This window comes from Rattus rattus, chromosome X, assembly GCF_011064425.1.
Source record: "Rattus rattus isolate New Zealand chromosome X, Rrattus_CSIRO_v1, whole genome shotgun sequence".
NCBI classification, from domain to species: Eukaryota; Metazoa; Chordata; class Mammalia; order Rodentia; family Muridae; genus Rattus; species Rattus rattus.
In genome coordinates, this window is record NC_046172.1 from 114,025,888 (window position 1) to 114,045,448 (window position 19,561).

At 42.3% G+C, this 19,561-nt stretch overlaps 1 long non-coding RNA gene across 2 annotated transcripts in view; it reads right to left on the reverse strand.

Annotated features, from left to right (window-relative positions):
* Positions 1-9,065: 9,065 nt before the first annotated feature.
* The window catches only part of LOC116888676, a 42,049-nt gene continuing 31,553 nt past the window's right edge, over positions 9,066-19,561 (reverse strand). Inside the window, exons 5-8 of one of the 2 annotated variants that reach the window (XR_004386334.1) lie at positions 17,336-17,427; positions 13,902-13,973; positions 10,936-11,104; positions 9,066-9,405 (exon numbers count right to left, since the gene is read on the reverse strand). This is a non-coding gene — a long non-coding RNA (uncharacterized LOC116888676). Of the gene's footprint in view, positions 9,406-10,935; positions 11,105-13,901; positions 13,974-17,326; positions 17,428-19,561 lie in introns of both variants that reach the window. The other variant, XR_004386333.1, reaches the window with a different exon arrangement.

Consider the following 19,561-nt stretch of genomic DNA (forward strand, 5'->3'; position numbering starts at 1 on the left):
CACCTACAGTAAACATGTATGGTATTAAATTGCTTCACTGCTGATAGTTCGTGTCACCCCCTAGGTTCTACACCAATGTACAGTTAGGGTTCAGTTCTCCAGGCTGTAGAAAGAAAATAATGCCCAATCTCTTCCAGAACCCTAAAGGCCAGGGCTGTCATGGGAAGGAAACTGGAGGTAACATGTCTGTTGAAACTATGTCCTCATGGGGGCAGTAGAGCTCTACGAGGAGCCATCGTGGTGCCCTCCTCTTCCACCCATCTTATTTGAAAGGAAAAAAAGAAAAAATCATTTTCCATTTCTAAAAATATCAGAAATTAAGCCTGCCTTCCATTTAGGCTCAGAGGCAGCTCATAAGGCAGCCATTTTGTTTCCGTATTACCTCTTCAAGGCTAACAGATGCCTATAACTCCATCCATCAGCACCCCTGTCCTTTTCCTAGGTAAATCTCTGAACTCCACAATGGGAATCGATGGTCCAGAAAGATGCTGTTGTATTATCATATCTCCTCAGTGGGGTAACATGGATGAAGCCAGGAAGACAAAATTGCTTGAAGCCTGTTTTCTAGCAAATATTTAGCAGATTTTGGTATGTTATTTAATGTAAGTTACCTCAGGCCCACTCACCTATGAAATTCCTATTTTCTAAATAACATTAACTCCTAACTGAAGTGCCATTCTCCCATAAAGCCATTCTGAAGGACATACATCCATACAGAAGCATTTCTCAAATTTCAAGCAAAACAATACTGTCTACTTTTTATAAAGCAATGTTTTACAGTATATTAAATTTTACCATTACCTGTGGTAGAGGTCTAAAGTGTGACAAACAAGGTTTATGAGTCTTCATATTTACTGTTAACACAAAAATACAGCCCTCACCTCCAAAGGGATTAGAGATACTATATGCTGAAGTCATATATGAGTAATCTTGACTCAAGAATGCATATCTAGGTTACCCCAACTTACATGTTCCAATAAGGTAGCAATTTACTGAACTATTTATAGTAATAAAACAAAGAAAGTCAGAATACAGGCCCAAGGCCTGGGATGACCTCAAATTCAAGAGTCTGAAGAGCAAAAAATAAAAAAACTATCTATAAAAAAAGAAAGAAAGAAATGAAATAAAAATTCTAAACTACAAATATCATTAAGATTGGCCAAATCTTAACAAAATATAAAATTTTCTCAAGGGTTTTATCATCTGGACCAAATGTGGTTATCTTACACTGTTACTCATTTAATCAAGGGGTACCAAACAGCCAAGAGTTCAAGATAAGCCTGGACTACTACATTGGGACCTGTTGACTGAAGGGGAAAAAAATCACCTGTATTACAGAATAAATGTGTACTGTATATACTGACATAATACATACTTTTACAGTAGAAAAGCAGATGTTTTGCTGTCTTGGTGTTTACATTGTTTTTTGTTTTGTTTTATTTTAAAGTGTGCCTCTGAATGTATACCAAGTGTGTAATGCTAACCGCAGAGGACAAAAGGGTGTGTCAGAACCCCTGGAGCTAAAGTTCCCAGGAAGAGATGAGCCTGTTGACTTGGGTACCCATGACAAACTCAGATGCTTTGGGAAGAGCAGGAAATGTTCTTAATGAGTCACCTCTGGAGCTCTTCTCATGTTCTTGTCCTGAAACCTTACCATGAAACTTTATAGTTAAATCTGTGCTGAAGGTACCAACCTGTGATTCCCACAGTAGAGGAGTTCAGGGAAGAGAATTAAGGTTTCGGGAACAGAAGGTGTGGGGAGCGGGTGTAGCGGCAATCCCAAGATGGCGCCTGGGACTGCTACCGAGTCTTAAGACTAGCACCTGAAAGTAAACCACGTCCCATCATGAGAGCTGTGCAGGCGCACCATCACGATAGATCAGGCCATGTGACCTGGACCTATGAACAGAGGATACGCACACTGGATGGTTGAGCAGTTGAGGGAGGTTATAAGGGAGTACGCTCGGGGGCTGGAGAGAGTTTGTTGCTGCTTGCATGCTAAAAGGTTCCTGAATAAACTGCTTTGAGAAGAACGTCTTGGTGTCGCTCCTTTCCTGCTGGTCGGGGTTGGAAGCGACAAGAAGGGACACAGCAGATCCACAGCTCACTTATGACATAGAGAGCTATGCTAGGAATGAGTAAAATATAAAGCAATTACAGCCCAATGCTACTGTGTAGGTTGGCCAGATTGTCCTAGGCCTCAATGCTATCACCATCCTCCAACCTTGGGAGTGGTGGCACTGCAGCTCAGTTACTTGAATTATATTTCCAATATTCACATCTAGGATGAACAAATGAAAACTTTGGTGCAAATAACATTACCCAAAGCAAGCACCATTAACAGCTTGTTATATATGTGTATTTAATTGGAAATGGAATAAAAGGAAGATTGTTGATGAGAGCTAATACTTTTAAACTATGTATGGTTTGTCAGGGTAATATTGTATTTGTACCTTTGGGTGGACACACAGGGAGAGGAAAACAGGGAGACTGGGAAATGGAGTGGAGGTTTAGTGGCAGAGAGAAGGAGGACACTAAGAAGGAAGAAAGAGGCTGAAGAACTCAGGACAGCCATCCTAGGTGTTTTTATCAGACAGGAAGGGTAGGGGGACAATCACTCACAAGCCATTGTGTGCAGCTCTGCCATCATAAGAACATGGTTTAAAAATTAACAGCACCATTTCCCATGATTCTTTGCAATGGCAGAAGATTACAGACAGCAAGAACAGCTCTGGGTGCCTATTTGAGCTTCCTGGATTTCTCCTCTGGCCCCAACAAAAACTCTGTAGTTTCCGTAGTGCTTTCTCCTCAGAACCTGGAGAATGAGGTGTCTGGCTTCCATAGGCCACGAGGAAACAGGTTAAGATCACTAGCTGAGAACCAGTGAAACCCGCCACTCTGCTTCCTGTTCCTGAGGACAGCTGTGCATGTGGTACAAATCTCTCAATCAACATATAGTCTACATTAACACTCTGTAAGATCCCATGATTCCAGTCTGACTACAGAAGGAAAAAAATATATATATATAACGGACAAGCTTTGCCATTTGGGACTCGAAAATTTCCTGTTTCAAAGGCGACAAAGCAGGATCAAGGAAGTCCCTGTATGCCTGAGCCCTGTGCAGGAATATATGAAACATATTCCACATGACGGCACTGTGGCCCCACAGGAGTGACTATGCCCTGACTGAAGTTCCCTATTCCCCACCTTTCCAGTACGAAAAAAAAGTCAATACAAATATAGTATCCTGTAACTGGCTGGGTCCAGCCTTCTTTCTGTCAGAGGCCTGTTGTATTCCCAGAATTTAGCTTCCGTTTTGCATTTTATTCCAATGACATTCCTAACAAGGATAGACCTGTGCTCCCACTAAATAAATAATTGAATGGATAAAATGAAATATAAAATCAAAGCGAGCAAGAAGAGAAAGGAAAGCAAGCCTTGAGGCACCCACCTGCCTCATTCCTCTTCTCTTGGGAGGAAGTCTGTGCAGTCCATGCTCAAATCCTGCATTGCTCCCCATCTGCACCCAGCAGCATTCAGCCTCCATGCTTGGCCCTGAAGTCTGATGGATTCCTGGTCTTGAGAGCGATCTCAGGGATCACTTCTAGGGAAAAAAAGGACATGAGGCAACCTCAGGGCTGAACAAAAGCAAACCATCAGGGGACCTAGTCCTTACCTACTTCACACAGACTTCCCTGGATAGCATGCTGTGTGTGATCCAGACAAGGGCTCTAGACAAAAGGCCTTGTGTGTCCTGTGCCAGGCTGACTCTAGTGGCCCCGGATAGAGGATCCAGATACCTGTCAACACTGAATGCTTTACACAACCCCACTTGGAGAAACATGTGCATTGAAATCAGAGTGGTTTCCAAATGGATCTGTCACTGATTCTCTCTAGGGGATACTTTAGTTCACACTGGAACAGGGGCACAGAGTCTTCCGACAATGGAGGCCTATCACTGTTTCCCATGACATAACTATATATGCCTGTTACTGTCTTCACTCTAGATTATACATTCAGTCTTACACTTGCCCTTGGCAATCAAGACATGGACCTCTGAGAGGAGCTGGGACTACACAATGTGTGCCAGGGCAGCTTGGGCTAAACGGGGAATCGCTGTGTCTCACCAAGAAAATCCTACCCACACATGGCACAAGGAGCAGGAGACAGAAGTCCCCACCAAGAGCCTGCATTTTCTTTCCTGTGGTTTCTTCTTGTTATGCCCCAGATACAAAGAACAGAGCCCCACCCCACAACTTCCTGTGTCACACTGTCTCAGTCCCTACTGGTCTTCTGTTGGTTCTGTACTCTTCATGTTCAGCTCCAAGGTAGTGTTGGTGTTCAAATCTCTCCTGCTGGAGAGGAAAGGCACTGGGCCCAAGTGTGGAAGCCAAAGGAATCCTATCTGTTATTCTTTCCACATCGCTAAGGCTCATGGGAATGAAGCTACAGTGGCCCTACATTATAGCTCTGCCTGCAGGATGGCAGTAGGGCACTTTAGAGCACTTTATATGGTCATATAGGCCATCCTTGACTACTTCTCTCCCATGATCAAGCATAAACACACACACAAAACCATTATCTAGAGACAACGGATGAGGAACATGGATATCTAGCAATTTTTATTGTTTTTCAGATGTAATTCTCTACTAACCTTTCTTCGTTCAGACTTGTTATAATCTACTTGGAGTTACTTGTACTTCAAAGGGGAAACTTAGTGGATGAAGGCAGAGAAATGAGAAAACTGTGAAGTCTGGACATTGTCTTTGGCATATAATTAATGAACTGCCAAGGGATATTGGGTGATGTTACTTAACACAAGGTGAAACCTACTCCTGACATCTGGGCATGGTAGTATGGACATAGAAATTCTGAAATTCCCAGGGACAAGGACAGATGTCTCATGGAAAGAACTACGCCACCATGGGCCATTTAGTTAGTTCACTAAAATTTGGACTTAACATAGTCCTTTGCTTCTAAATCTCTTGGCATCACTCTATCACAAAAAACTTACAAAAATATTGCTGGGGCCTGGAGAGTTGGCTCAGTGGTTAGAGCACTGACTACTCTTCCATAGGTCCTGAGTTCAAATCCCAGCAAACACATGGTGGCTCTCAACTATATGTAATGAGATCTTATGCCCTCTTCTGGTATGTCTGAAGACAGCTACAGTGTACTTATATATAACGAATAAATAAATCTTAAAAAAAAATAATTCTAGTAAAATTTTAAGAAGACCATTAAGTATCTGGAATGTGTTAAAAAAAAAAGAACTATCATAAAGAAAGAAAGGGGAAATACCCTAGGTAACAGAAGGAAAAGAGTCCCATGTTCTAGGGAAGAATTGGAGCATAGATTGGCTTCATGTGGAACAAAACACAAAGAAAAAAAAATGCTGCTGAAAATACTCAAAGTTGGGCTGAAGAACTCAGGACAGCAATCCTTGGCGTTTTTTCAGACAGGAAGGGCGGGGGACAATCACTCACAAGGGCTTGTGTGGAGCTCGACTGCCCTCATGAGGATGCAGTTTCAAAACTAACAGCACCAGTGACTTGCCTTCCCATGATTCTTAGCGGTGGCGGAATGTTACACACAGGAAGAACAGCTCTGGGTCCCTAGTTGAGCTTCCTGGACTTCTCTCCTCAGGCCCCAACAGAAGCTCTGTACTTTCTGTAGTACTTTCTCATCAGAACCTGAAAAGTGAGGTGCCTGATTGCCCTAGGCCACCAGCTACCAGGTTAACCTCACCAGCAGAGCACAGAGGGAACCCGCCCCTCTGCTTCTTGTTCCAGTACCTCAGGTCAGCTCTGTTCCTGGTCCAAGTCTCTCAGTCAAGAGTCTGCATTAATGTTCTGACAGGTCCTGTGTTTCCCATTTCTCTACAGAAGGAAAAAAAAATGTAAGAGGCAAGTTTGCCCATTCCGGATTCTGAGACCCTCCCTGTTTCAAAATGGCTACAAGAAGGATCTAGGAAGTCCCTGTGAATGCGTGTTATGGAATGTTTGAAACATATTCCGCATGATGGCGCTATAGCCACACAGGAGTTAAGACATCCAGACAGAAGATCTCTCTCCCCGCCTTTCCAGTATGAAAAAAAAAAGTCAATACAAGCATGGTATCCCATTACTTCCTCCTGTCAGAATCCTGTTGTGCTCCTAGAATTTAGCTTTTATTTTGCATTTTACACCAATTCCATTTCTAAGGAGGCTGGACCTCTGCTCCCACTAAATAAATAATTAAATGGATAAAAAAATATAAAAAACAAAGCAAACAGGAAAATAAAGGAAAACATGCCTTGAGGCATCCACCAGCCTCATTCCTCCTCTTGGGAGGAAGTCTGTGCAGTCCATGCTCAAATCCTGCATTGCTCCCCATCTGCACCCAGCAGCATTTGAAAGGTAAAAGTTTTAAAGTTGTCCCCCTAGACAAAGTTTAGAGCAGAAGAAAGAAACAGGTTAGGCCCCAGAATTGTATGTTCCAGGAAGCCTCTCCTAGGGCTACAGAATAGGTAATTACATTGGCCAGATCAACAGCTTTCTCCCAGGAACTAGCTGACCATGAAGTTAGATTAAAATTTTAGAGAACAATCTTAAGAAGCAGGAAGCTTCTCCCAGGAATTGGCAGACCATAAAGTTAAATAATCTTGAGAAACAGGAAGCTCCTCCTTCTGATTTTACACTGGTATTCTCTACATTTTCCAATGACGCCCTCCCTACCCCCTTGGGTTGTGGATTCTTCCTTTAAATTCCCCTTCTCTTACCTACTTCCGGTCGAACTCCTGTGCCCCTGAATGGGATAAGAGTCTCGACCTCAGTGCACTGATTCCTATTGATAAACCTCATGTGATTACAGCAAGGATGGTCTTGTGTGAATTCTTGGGGGGGTCGCATCATCCCAAGACTTGAGTGAGGGTCTCCCCACTCTGGGGGTCTTTCACATTCAGCTTCTCTGCTTGCCCCTGAAGTCTGATGGATTCCTGGTCTTGAGAGCGATCTCAGGGATCACTTCAAGGGAGAAAAAAGACTGTCAACACTGAATGCTTTACACAACCCCACTTGGAGAAACATGTGCATTGAAATCAGAGTTGTTTCCAAATGGATCTGTCACTGATTCTCTCTAGGGGATGATTTAGTTCACACTGGAGCAGGGGCACAGAGTCTTCTGACATTGGAGGCCTATCACTGTTTCCCATGACATAACTATATATGCCTGTTACTGTCTTCACTCTAGATTATACATTCAGTCTTACACTTGCCCTTGGCAACCAAGACATGGACCTCTGAGAGGAGCTGGGACTACACAGTGTGTCCCAGGGCAGCATGGGCTAAATTGGGAGTCTCTGTGTCTCAGGAAGAAAATCCTACCCACACATGGCAAAAGGAGCAGGAGACAGATGCCCCCACCAAGAGCCTGCATTTCCTTTCCCGTGGTTTCTTCTTGTCTTGTTCCAGATAAAAAGACCAAAGCCCTGCCCCACAACTTCCTGTGTCAGCTTGTCTACTGGTCTTCTCTTGGTCCTGTACTCTTCATTTTTAGCTCAAGGTAGTGCTGGTGTTCAAATCTCTCCTGTTGGAGAGGAAAAGCACTGGGGTCCACTGTCGAAGCCAAAGGAATCTTACCTGACATTGATTCCCCATTGCCAGGACTCATGGGAATAAAGCTGTAATGGCCTTGCACTGTAGCTCTGCCTGCAGGATGGCAGTAGGGCACCGCAGAGGCTCACAAAGGCCATCCTTGACTACTCCACCCCCATGCTCAAGCCTAAAAAAAAAAAACAAAAACAAAAACACAATAACCAACATAGAGAGACAAAAGCCAGGAACATGGATATCTAGTATTTTCTTACTGTTTTGCAGAAGTAATTCTCCACTGAACCTTCTCCATTCAGACTTGTTAAACTCCCCTTGGATTTACTTGTGTTTCAGAGGTGGGTAACTTGGTGGATGAAGAAAGAGAAAGAAAAACCTTGAAGCCTGGACGTTGTCTTTAGGATAAAATTAGTAACTGCCTAGGGTTTGTTCGGTGATGTTATTTAACACAAGGTAAAACCTACTCCTGCCATCTGGTCATGGTAGTATGAACCTAGAAATTCTGAAATTCTTAGGGGCAAAGACAGAAGTCTCATGCAAAGACCCACGCCAGCCTGGTCCATGTAGTTAGCTCACAACAACTAGGGCTTAGCATTGTTCCTTGCTTTTAAACAATACCTCTATCGTGTAAAACCTATGAAAAATTAATCATTCCAAAATTTTACGAAGACCAATAAGTATCTGGAATGGGTAAAAATGAGCCGTCATAAAGAAAAAGAAATATCCTAGGTCACACAAGGAAAAGAACCCATGAAACAAGAAAAAAAAAAAAATACTGGTGAAATTACTCAAAGATGGGCTGAAGAACTCAGGACAGCCATCTTTGGCGTTTTTTCAGACAGGAAGGGTGGGGGACAATCACTCACAAGAGCTTGTGTGGAGCTCTACTGCCATCATGAGGTTACGGTTTCAAAACTGACAGCGCCACTGACCTTACTTCCCATGATTCTTAGCGATGGCGGAAGCTTTTTTGATGGCAAGATCAGCTCTGGGTGCCTATTTGGGCTTCCCGGACTTCTCCTCAGGCCCCAACAGAGGCTCTGTAGTTTCTGTACTGCTTTCTCATCAGAACCTGGAGAGTGAGAGGCCTAGCTGGCCTAGGCCACCAGCTAGTAGGTTAACATTGCCAAGTGAACGCCAGTGAAACCCGCCCCTGCTTCCTGTTCTAGTACCTCAGGTCAGCTCTGTACCTGATCCAAGTCCCTCAGTCAAAAGAGTCTGCATATTCTGAAAGGTCCTGCCTACAGAAGGAAAAAAAATGTAAGAGGCAAGTTCGCCCATTAGGGATTGTGAGACCCTCCCTGTTTTAAAATGGCGACAAGCAGGATCGAGGAAGTCCCTGTGCAACCGTGTTCTGGAATGTTTGAAACATATTCCGGAGGATGGCGCAGTGGCCACAAAGGAGTGAAGGTGTCCTGACAGAAGCTCTCTCTCCCCCTGCCTTTCCAGTATGAAAAAAAATTCACTGCAAAAGCTGTGTGGGTCTAGCCTTCTTCCTGTCAGAAGACTGTTGTACTCCTAGAATTTAGCTTTTATTTTGCATTTTATGCCATTTCTAACAAGGATGGACCTGTGCTCCCACTACATAAATAATTAAATTGATAAAATGAAATCTAAAAACAAAGCGAGCAAGAAGGGAAAGGAAAGCAAGCCTTGAGGCACCCACCTGCCTCATTCCTCTTCTCTTGGGAGGAAGTCTGTGCAGTCCATGCTCAAATCCTGCATTGCTCCCCATCTGCACCCAGCAGCATTCAGCCTCCATGCTTGGCCCTGAAGTCTGATGGATTCCTGGTCTTGAGAGCGATCTCAGGGATCACTTCTAGGGAGAAAAAGGACATGCTGCAACCTCAGGGCTGCACAAAAGCAAACATCAGGGGACCTAGTCCTTACCTACTTCACACAGACTTCCCTGGATAGCATGCTGTGTGTGATCCAGACAAGGGCTCTAGACAAAAGGCCTTGTGTGTCCTGTGCCAGGCTGACTCTAGTGGCCCTGGATAGAGGACCCAGATACCTGTCAACACTGAATGCTTTACACAACCCCACTTGGAGAAACATGTGCATTGAAATCAGAGTGGTTTCCAAATGGATCTGTCACTGATTCTCTCTAGGGGATGGTTTAGTTCACACTGGAGCAGGGGCACAGAGTCTTCCGACATTGGAGGCCTATTACTGTTTCCCATGGCTTAACTATATATGCCTGTTACTGTCTTCATTCTAGATTATATTATCACAGCAGCCTGGTCCATATAGTCAGTTCACTACAACCAGGGCTTAGCATAGTTCTTTGCTTTGCTTCTAAATCTCCACAATAACTCTATGGTGTAAAACCCATGAAAAATTAATCATTGTAAAATTTTAAGACCATTAAATATTGTAAATGGATAAAAAATGAGTTGTCATAGAGAAAGAAAAGGAGATATCTTAGGTAACACTAGGAAAAGATTCCCATATGATCAAAAAAAAAAAATACTGCTGAAAGTATTCAAAGTTGGGCTGAAGAATTCAGGACAGCCATCCTTGGCGTTTTTTCAGATAGGAAGGGCGGGGGGATAATCACTCAGAAGAGCTTGTGTGGAGCTCTACTGCCATCATGAGGTTACGGTTTCAAAATTTAGAGCGCCACTGAGTTGCCTCCCCATGATTCTTAGCAATGGCGGAAGATTACAGCTAGCAAGAGCAGTTCTAGCTGCCTATTTGAGCTTCCTGGACTTCTCCTCAGGCCCCAACAGAGACTCTGACTGTGAAGCTTTCTCTTCAGAACCTGGCTAGAGTGGGCCTGGCTGCTCTAAACCACCAGGTAGTAGGTTAACATCGCTAGCTGAACTTGGGTGAAACCCGCCCCGCTGCTTCCTGTTCCTAGGCCTCCGGTCATCTGTCTAATTGGTGAAAGTGTCTCAGTCAACAGGGTCTGCATTAATACTCTGTAATGTCCTGTGATTCCAGTGTGCCTACAAAAGGAGTAAAAAAAAAAAAAACCAGTAAAGGCCAAGGTTTGTCATTTATATTCTCGTGATTCTTACTTCAAAATGGCCGTCCACAATCAGGTTTGATGATGAGGTATGCATGTGTGGCAGTAATATTTGCTGATGGCAGTGTTGACCCAGAAAATTAAAGGTCCACTGACTGTAGCTCTCTGCTCCTGCCTTTAAAAACTGGAATAAATGGGAGGTCTCTTTGCCTTTTTCCTTTATTGTGAGGAAAACTGATCTGGGCAGTTTAGCTTCCATTTTCACTTTATACTCTTACCAATCTAGTGGATAAGGACCTGTATCAGAACTCAAGCACCAAAAAGACAGTCAGATAGAACGATGGGGAGGAGTGAAAGTGTTGCTGAGACACCTACCTCCCGTCCTTGTCCATCCTCTCTGAAGACCTGAGAGCCAGAAGTGACAGCCTAGTCAATAACAATCCTGCATTTCTCCCTGTCTTCAGCCAGCATCATTCTAGCTCCAGTGCTTTCTCATGGTACCTGATTGTTTTGGGATTTGGGGGGCAAGTCTCAGCATCCAGTTCTAGGTAGGAAATGAAAATACAGCTAACTCGGTACCTGGATTAGAACTAAGTGGGCTCCAGGAAACCAGGTTGCCAGCCAGTTTCACTTGTTCCCTAGGCCTCATATTCCAAACTCTGATACATATAATAGGCCCAGTATGGACCGCAGGATGTGACCCTGTAAGGTGGACCTGGAGACTGGTGAAGACTGAATGCTACAGAAGCCAAGCATTTTTAGTGTTTGAGCATGTTCAACAGTCTAGCAGTTTCCTCTCCTTTCACTGTGGACCTCTTATTCTTCATCATTATTTTTCCCTTGAGCATCAGTGTTATTTTTCCTCATTGATACTTAAGATATACACCATATACAGGATTCAGCACTTTCATTAAACTTAATATTCACACTGATGAATTTTCCACATTCACTCCAACTCACCCAATGCCTAGACCCACAGCTCATTACCGATAATGAAATACTCATTAAATTTGCATTGAAATTCATTATGTTGCACAATGATTTTCATGTCTTTACTATGCATAATGTACCTAAGGCTAAGGAATCGTTATAGCTCAGAGTTTGAGGCTAGCTTATTTCTAGTGAGTATATGTCAGCCTGGAAACTAAGAAGAAAAACATCAAACAAAAATACCAATGTATTATTTAATACATTAATAAGTTTCTATTCATATATAATACAAACTTTTAAAATCTTAATACAGGTTAACAGCCGCAAGATTTCTTTGAAGATTTATTTTATATGTGTGTGTGCACATGTATATGCCTATGAATGTATGTTATGTATGTGCAAGTAGCCACAAAGTCCAAAATGAGGTGTTGGCTTCCCTGGAAGTACAGTTAAGAGGAAATTATGAGCCTGTTCAGTTAGCTGCTGAGAACCAAACTCAATTCCTCTAGGACAGCAAGAGATGGTATTAACTGCTGAGCCCATTCCGGAGCTGGGCTTCTTCCTGTTTGTGTCCTAAATTCTTACTTTACAATTGTATCTTTGCAACTGTGCATGCTGGGGTTTATGTGTGATTCCCACCCTACACACGTTCAGACAGGGTGATTGAGGGTTGCTGACTAGCTCGGGCAACATAGCAATCTCAAGACCCTGGCCTTCTCCAGCCCACTCTCCCCATCACTGGGAACCTTCACGGGAAATCATTCTTGGTAATTCTACATCCTCCTGCTGTTAATAATGCACTAGCTGTGGTCAAAACGCCATCTTAGTGCCCTTCCTACCTGAGAAACATCATCCAGAAAAAAAGGTGTCAGGGAACACAACTGTTTTGACTTTCAACAGGATATTCTGAAGGGTCTAACTTTTGTTTTGTTTTTCTATTCGAAACCAAACTTTCAGCAAAAGAATTAATTTCGTAGAAATCAAATGTGCTCCCTGCTTCCCCACGCGGTGTTTCTCATGCATCTGGACCTGTGTTTGCCCAGTACTCCATGTCCCATACTTGGCCACTGCATCATATCTCTGTCTCAGAGACAAAATGGACATTCCAAATAAAAAAGGAGAAGAATGTTCTGGAATTTAAATTTGTTGCCCAGAAGAAGGCATCTCTAATAACAGATCTTAGCTCTGAGGCTCTGCAAAGATTCTTCTGTTAACTCTACAATCCTCATAAACTAATGGATTTCTTAATACACTCCTCATAACCAAGATGCACATATTGACAAAAGAGAGCAACAAAAACCACTTCAACAGCTTGTAGCTATATTCTACTGCTTCCTTTTCAGGTTAGGTTTTCCTTCATTTCATGAGATAGGGTCTTTGGCTCAAGTGGTCTAAAAGACCCAAGATAGCCCATTATGACTAAACTTTTGATCGTTCCTGCCTCCACCTCCTACTGCTGGGATTGAAGGCAGGCTCCACTGTTGATAAAATGTTGATAAAATGCAAACAGAAGGCCTCATGCACAGTACAAGCCCAGGGATGTTTTCACTGCACAGCCTCAAGATTACCCTTTCATTAGTTGTTAAAATGATAATTTCAAACATTTTTGTGCATGGATTCAATATAAGAAAGTACTATTTAAAAGAGAAACTGTGGAGATTAAGGGGTCATATCGAATAAAGAGTCATGCAATCAATCTCAGAGCTTCTACTACTATTAATTTTATATACTCAGGAGCGATTAAGATTCTTATGGAAAACAGCATAAACTACTTCAGACAGTAAACATGGATTCTTTGATAATTGATAACATGTACGGCCTAACAGTTCTCTTAGGGCCTGAGAGGAATTTAAGGAAGGCCAGCCTCTAGCACTAGCTTCTCAATGCCTCTACAGATGGACCTTAATCCAAGTCAGTGGTTCTCAACTTTCCTAATGCCAAAACCTTTACTCCAGTTCCTCATGCTGTGCTGACCTGGAGGCGTAATATCATTGGGGTTACCAATTTTTTACTATTGTTATGAATCATAATGTAAATATCTGATATGCAGGACATCTGGTATGCAAACCACAGTTTGAGAATCACTGCTTTAAGGAGAAGACAGGAAGTTGGAATGGCGCTGTTTTGAAACTGCTTCCTCATGGTGGCAGTATTGTACTAGACACTTACACAACCGCCATTTTGTAATGTCTTCTCCCGCCCTTCTTGTTTGAAAAAAAGAAAACCCACATAAACTATGGATACCTTGTACACTGTCCAGTTGGAAGGGACAAGATTAAACTATTTTGCTCTAGGTGTACTATTCTCCATAAAACCAAACTTAGGCCAACCACTTCATTGTTAACATTTTCTTACATTTAAATTCTCTCATCTACCCTTCTGGCAGATCTTGTCTGAAATGCTATACTCACATTCGACACTGTACTTCGCCGCCATTTTTCATACTCTGTGTTGAATTGTTGGCAGTTCTTTGCTTTAAAGACCTAAGAAGAGGCAGAGACAGTTCTCATCAGACACCATTTTCTAACCTGTACCCCCTGTATATAGCATAAATTTCTGCTAGGACAGAGAGACCTCGCTCAGCCCACAGTTCTGTGCTTAAAGTGGAACGAAAATGCATTCCTTTGCTATGAAGTGTTTTCTTTTCTTTCTAACTGAAATATTTTTTAACAATAAATTCTGATCATGGTTTCCCCTTCCCCATCCATCTCCTCTAATACCTCCCCCTCCCCCGCCCCAACTCCAGGCCATTGCCTTAGGGAGCCTATATGGTGATTCACTCCTTTAATCCTAGCATTTAGGAGACAGAGCAGGCAGATCTTTGAGTTCTAGGCCAGCCAGAACTACAGAATTTTTTTTTTTCTTTTTAAAAGGGGTGGTGGTGAAAAATACAAACAAACCAGATTGTTTTTAAAAAGAAGCAAAAGCCCTACTGAAGGATATTTGATCGCATAGTGAACCCCAAGAGTGTGACCTGGCAAAATCTCATCATGGTAAGGCTCAGCCTTAGCACATACCTAGCAGAGTGAGAACAAAATAAACATAGGCGAAGACAAGAGTCAGAGAATGAGGAGCCCAAAGGTTAGAACAGGTCATAAAGGTAGTATGAGGCCAAGCACAGGAATTCAGTGAGAAACCTAGAGAAAAGCCTGACTGAACCAGTCAGCTGGGAGAGGAATTTAGGCCAGAAAAGCAGGGTTGACCAGCCAGCCAGAAATCAGAAAGAACTAGAAAGGGTGAGCTTATTCAGCAGTAAGTCTCACAGGCTGAAGACATTCTAGGCCTAGATAAGACTGTACAGAGGCCTAGGTTAGCAGACTGAAGGCAGTAAGCCTCCAAGATGACAATTATACAGAAGAGTAAAAGTTCCCTTTACAAAACACAAGTATTAAACAGAGATACACAGAAACACATACAAACACAAAATCCATAAAAACAGAATGAGAAACTATAACATACAAACAGACTTATAAGATAAAATACCCAAAGAAAAGGTTTACCCTTAAGTGTGGTTTAGTACCCAATGACACTCTATTAGAGAAACCCAGAATTTCCTTTACAAGTGGGTGTCAATTACAGAGCATCTCAGTTAGGAATGGGGGTCTCTTGTCACTATCAGAGCTGGGATCATATCTAGTTTCAACCTGTGTAGGGCCTGTACATGCTCTGAGTCCTGAGAGCTGTGATGTGTGTCAGCCCTGTTGTGTTCAGAAGACACACAGGCCCTCTGGCTCTTACAATCTTAAGAGCTTGTCATCTGCATAGCTCCCTGGGCCTTGGGGGCGAGAACCATTCAGGAGCAAGTGTTCCACAAGACTCCCTCTCCAGTTGTATGTCTCTGTGTTACTTCCCATCTACTGGAAGACAAACTGAATAAAACATTTTTCAACCCCTTTGACTTTCGTGTGGTGCATATGTTGTTGTGTGTATGTGTTTATGTATGTGTGTGCACAAACTGGACTTACAGCAATGTATAAAGTTGAATAAGGTAAAATACTTGAATGCAACATGGAAGTTTGTAATACAAATTAATAAATGTGGGCTTCAGGCTGGCCAATTTTTCCTCTTAGACTTTACTGGAAAGATATTTATAATTAAAATGAATTTTCTCAGCTTACAGAATAGATACACAGGCATAAAAAAAAAATTCTGTAACAATGACTTATAAGAAAGGCCATGGTGGGTGGTTCATACCCTGAATCCCAGCACTCCTGAGCAGGGGAAGAGGGAGGTGGATCTGTTAGTTCCAGACCAGCCTGGCCTAGAGTGAGTTCTAGAACAGTCAAGGCTACAGAACAATTGTTTTGAGGACAAACAAAAAAAAAAAAAAAACAAAGAGAACTAAATATATTAATAAAATAATTTCATCAGAATGGGTTATCATCATTAATCCCATCAACTATTTTCTAAATTTCCATCCCAATCATATAATAATAAGATTTAATGCCACAGATATTAGGAAGTGGGAAATTCCAGGGCACATATTGTAGAAATAAATTAGCTCCCCACCTCCAGTAGTGAGGATCAAACCAAGGGCTAGGACATGTAACCCAAACATTGTACCCCCCATTTATAGCCATTGCATTACATGTTCACTGTACGTGTTTACTTCTAAATCTCACAGCACATCTTTATTGCATAAAAGTTTAAAAGGGTACCAAAATCTTAAATAATATTAGGCACTTGAACAAAGTGGAAAGGAAACAAATGGGAAACAACCTTTGGTGTTTTGGGAAAAGCATCCAATGATCCCTTCTAAATTTGAGCTTTAGTTTGGCTTCACCTGAAAACACAAAATAAAATACTTTTCAAAGTACCCAGAGCTGAGCAAAACCCAGAGCACCCATCTTACTTGGTCCCTTTCTTTCTGGGTGGCGTTTTTTCAAACAGGAAGGGCGGGGGACAATCACTCACAAGGGCTTGTGTGGAGCTCTACTGCCATCATGAGGATGCGGTTTCAAAACTAACAGCGCCACCGACCTGCCTTCCCATGATTCTTAGCGATGGCGGAAGATAGCGGAAGATAACAGACAGCAAGAACAGTTGTGGGTGTCCATGACTTCTACTCAGACCCCAACATAAACTCAGACCGTAGTGCTTTCTCATTGGAACCTGGAAAGTGCCTTACTGCCATAGGACAGCATCCAATAGATCAATATTGCAATCTGGGCAGCGTGAAACCCCACCCCTCTACTTCCTGTTCCGGGACCACAGGAAATGTAATAGGCACTTGTGTTTCAGTCAAAAGGATTAACAGACCCTATGATAGCCCGTACCTCCAAACTGCCTACTAAAAAAATGGAGTAAGGAGGGGCCACAATTGGCCATTTATGAATCCCCTGGACACTCCGCCTTCTCCAGAATGTCTAGCAAAAACATTAAGGTAGTGCTCTGCGCCTGGGTATATATGAATTATTTTCTACATAGAAAAGAAGTAGAGTAAGAGTCCAAACACGGATAATTAGTAACTTTCAAACTATCATAGCTTTCCTTAATATTTGTAAGTCCAGCATGGAGGAAGAGACCTGTAGTTAGGTATGTATGAAATATGTTCTGAATGACGGTGTGTTGCTCTAAAGACGAAACAGTACCCAACCCCCAGTTCTGATTTATACAAACAAAAAACAAAAACAAAAACAAAAACAAAAATTGAGTCTAATTGGAGAGTCCAGCAATGGAAGCAGCCTTTGCCCCCTTCCTTCAAAGTGAACAAAGAGGACCCTTTGGCTTTCATTTTGTCTCAATGTCAGACAAACTGGATCTCTTCCTGATTTGATCTCCAAAGGACAAAAGACCAAAACAGGAATAAAGAAGGAAAGAGAAAGAAAAGTGAGACCTGAAGCACCTCATGCATCTTCTCTTTGGATAAAGTCAGCATTCAACCTCCAAAGGGTTCTTGTGATATTTATGATTATCTTGTGCTCTTAGGGTCCATTTCTAGAAAGAAGAAAGAAAATGCTGTATGGAACCTCCGTGTCTGCATTAGAGCAAATCCAGGTACCAGAAACCGTACTCTCAGACAAATTCACTTATTCCTTGGGCACCATATCCCGATGGACATAACAGGCCTTGTGTGGGCAGTGGGTGGTTGACTAGCATCATATAAGGAGAATATAAGTAGTAATTCTGAATGCTCATAATCGAAGGGGGAGAAATACATTGCACTGCCTATAAATGCCAATGAGATAAGTAACAGTATCTTATTATTCTCCTATTCTTGTGAAGGGCCACTAGGAAGCAATTCATTGGAGGCTTATTAACAGTTTCCAGTAGTAAATTGATGTCCAATGTGGCGAGAAGCATGGAAGCAAGCAGGCAGGCGAGCTGCTGGCCCGGGAGCTGGGAACAAGCAGACTAGCAATTACTTTCACTGCATGGCTTCAGGAGTCTGTCTTCATTAACTGTTGAACCAGTCATTTTAAATATGTTTGTGCATAGATTCAGGAAATAAGGAAATTCCTTTTTAAAGAGGAAATATGGAAATAAAGGGATCGTATTACATGAGCAATCTCAAAGCATCTACTACTGTTTATTTTAATGTACTCAGGAACAATTAAAAACACCCTAGGTAAAACATCATAAAATATTCAAACAGTAAATATAACCATTCCATTATTTGTAACACCAAGAGTGTATGAGCATACACATTCTCTTAGGCCATACTGAAATTCAAGGAAGGCCAAGGTCAAGTTCTCCAGGCCTCCAAGACCACCCTTGCTCCAAGGAGAGTGCAGGAAGCTGGAATGGCGCCAGCTACATGGAAACTGATTCTTCAAGAGGGCAGTATTGTTCTATGTACGTATAAAAACCCCATTTTTTTTGAGCCTTTTTCTCCCATACGCCTCATTAAAAAAAAAAAAAAAAAAACCTGCAAGAAGATAAGACATATGGCAGCTTTGTACTTGGCCCAGTCTGAAAGGACAAGTTCACACTGCTGTGCTCTTGGTCAGGTGCTCCCTGAAACCAAACTGTGGTCTGTGAACTGTGAACGGAAGTTCACCTCCATTTGTCCTACTCTGTGTTGAATTGTTGGCAACTCTTTGCCCTAAATACCTAAGAAGCAGGGACAGCTCCCATCAGTCACCACTTTGTAACCTGTGCTTCCTGTATATAGTATAAATTTCCACTAAGAGACCAGACTGTCCCCATCCTTCCGGTCTCAGTTAAAAACAGGAGGAAAACACATTTCTTTGTATCAAGTATTTTTTCTTTTCTAATTGAAAATAATTTTTCATACAATATAATTTACTCTTGCTTTCCCCTCTATTTCCTCACGGATCCTAACTAAGCACAAACAAACCAGAAGAAAAAGTACGTAAGAATCATACATGCACACAAACAGAAAAATCATAACAAAACAATTTCAGAAACTGTAAGATGCAAACTAAATAGCAGCAAATTTAAAAAATGCCCAGGGAAAGAATTGAGACCAATCAATCAATCAATCAATCAACAAAATTATCACTGAGTTTGCTTTGAGATGGCCATTACCTATTAGTTATGAGGCCTACCCTTCAGTTTGTTTATATATCCAGGGACACAACTGACAAAAACAAAAACTTCCTTTGCAAGTGGGTGTCATATGCAGCTAGCTTCCTGGTTAGGGGTAGGGATTCGTGTCCACTTTCCACTGTCAGTATTGGGATGATGTGCAGTTTCGGCCTGTGAAGGCCCTATGCATGTGTCTGCCCTGTCTCAGTGGGTTCTAATGTGTCAGTCCTGTTGTATCTGGAACATACCTCTAGTGTGCTCTGCTTCCTCTTCTACATAGCTTCCTGAGTAACACGGGGAAGGACATGATAGAGACATTGCCTTAAGGACTGAGTTTTCTGAAGTCACACACTCTCTCCACATCATCCAGCTTTAGGTCAATGTGCTACTTCCCATCAATTGGAAGAGGAAGCTTGTACAGCATTTCAACATCTTTGAATGTCTTGTTGATGTGCCTGCATGTGAGTGGGCCTCAGACTACTGATAATGTTATGTGGAAAACAAGTCTCATGCAAAAATACTTTTCAAAGTACTCAGTCATCTTGCTTTGTGCCTTTATTTCCGGGTAGCATATTGTCAG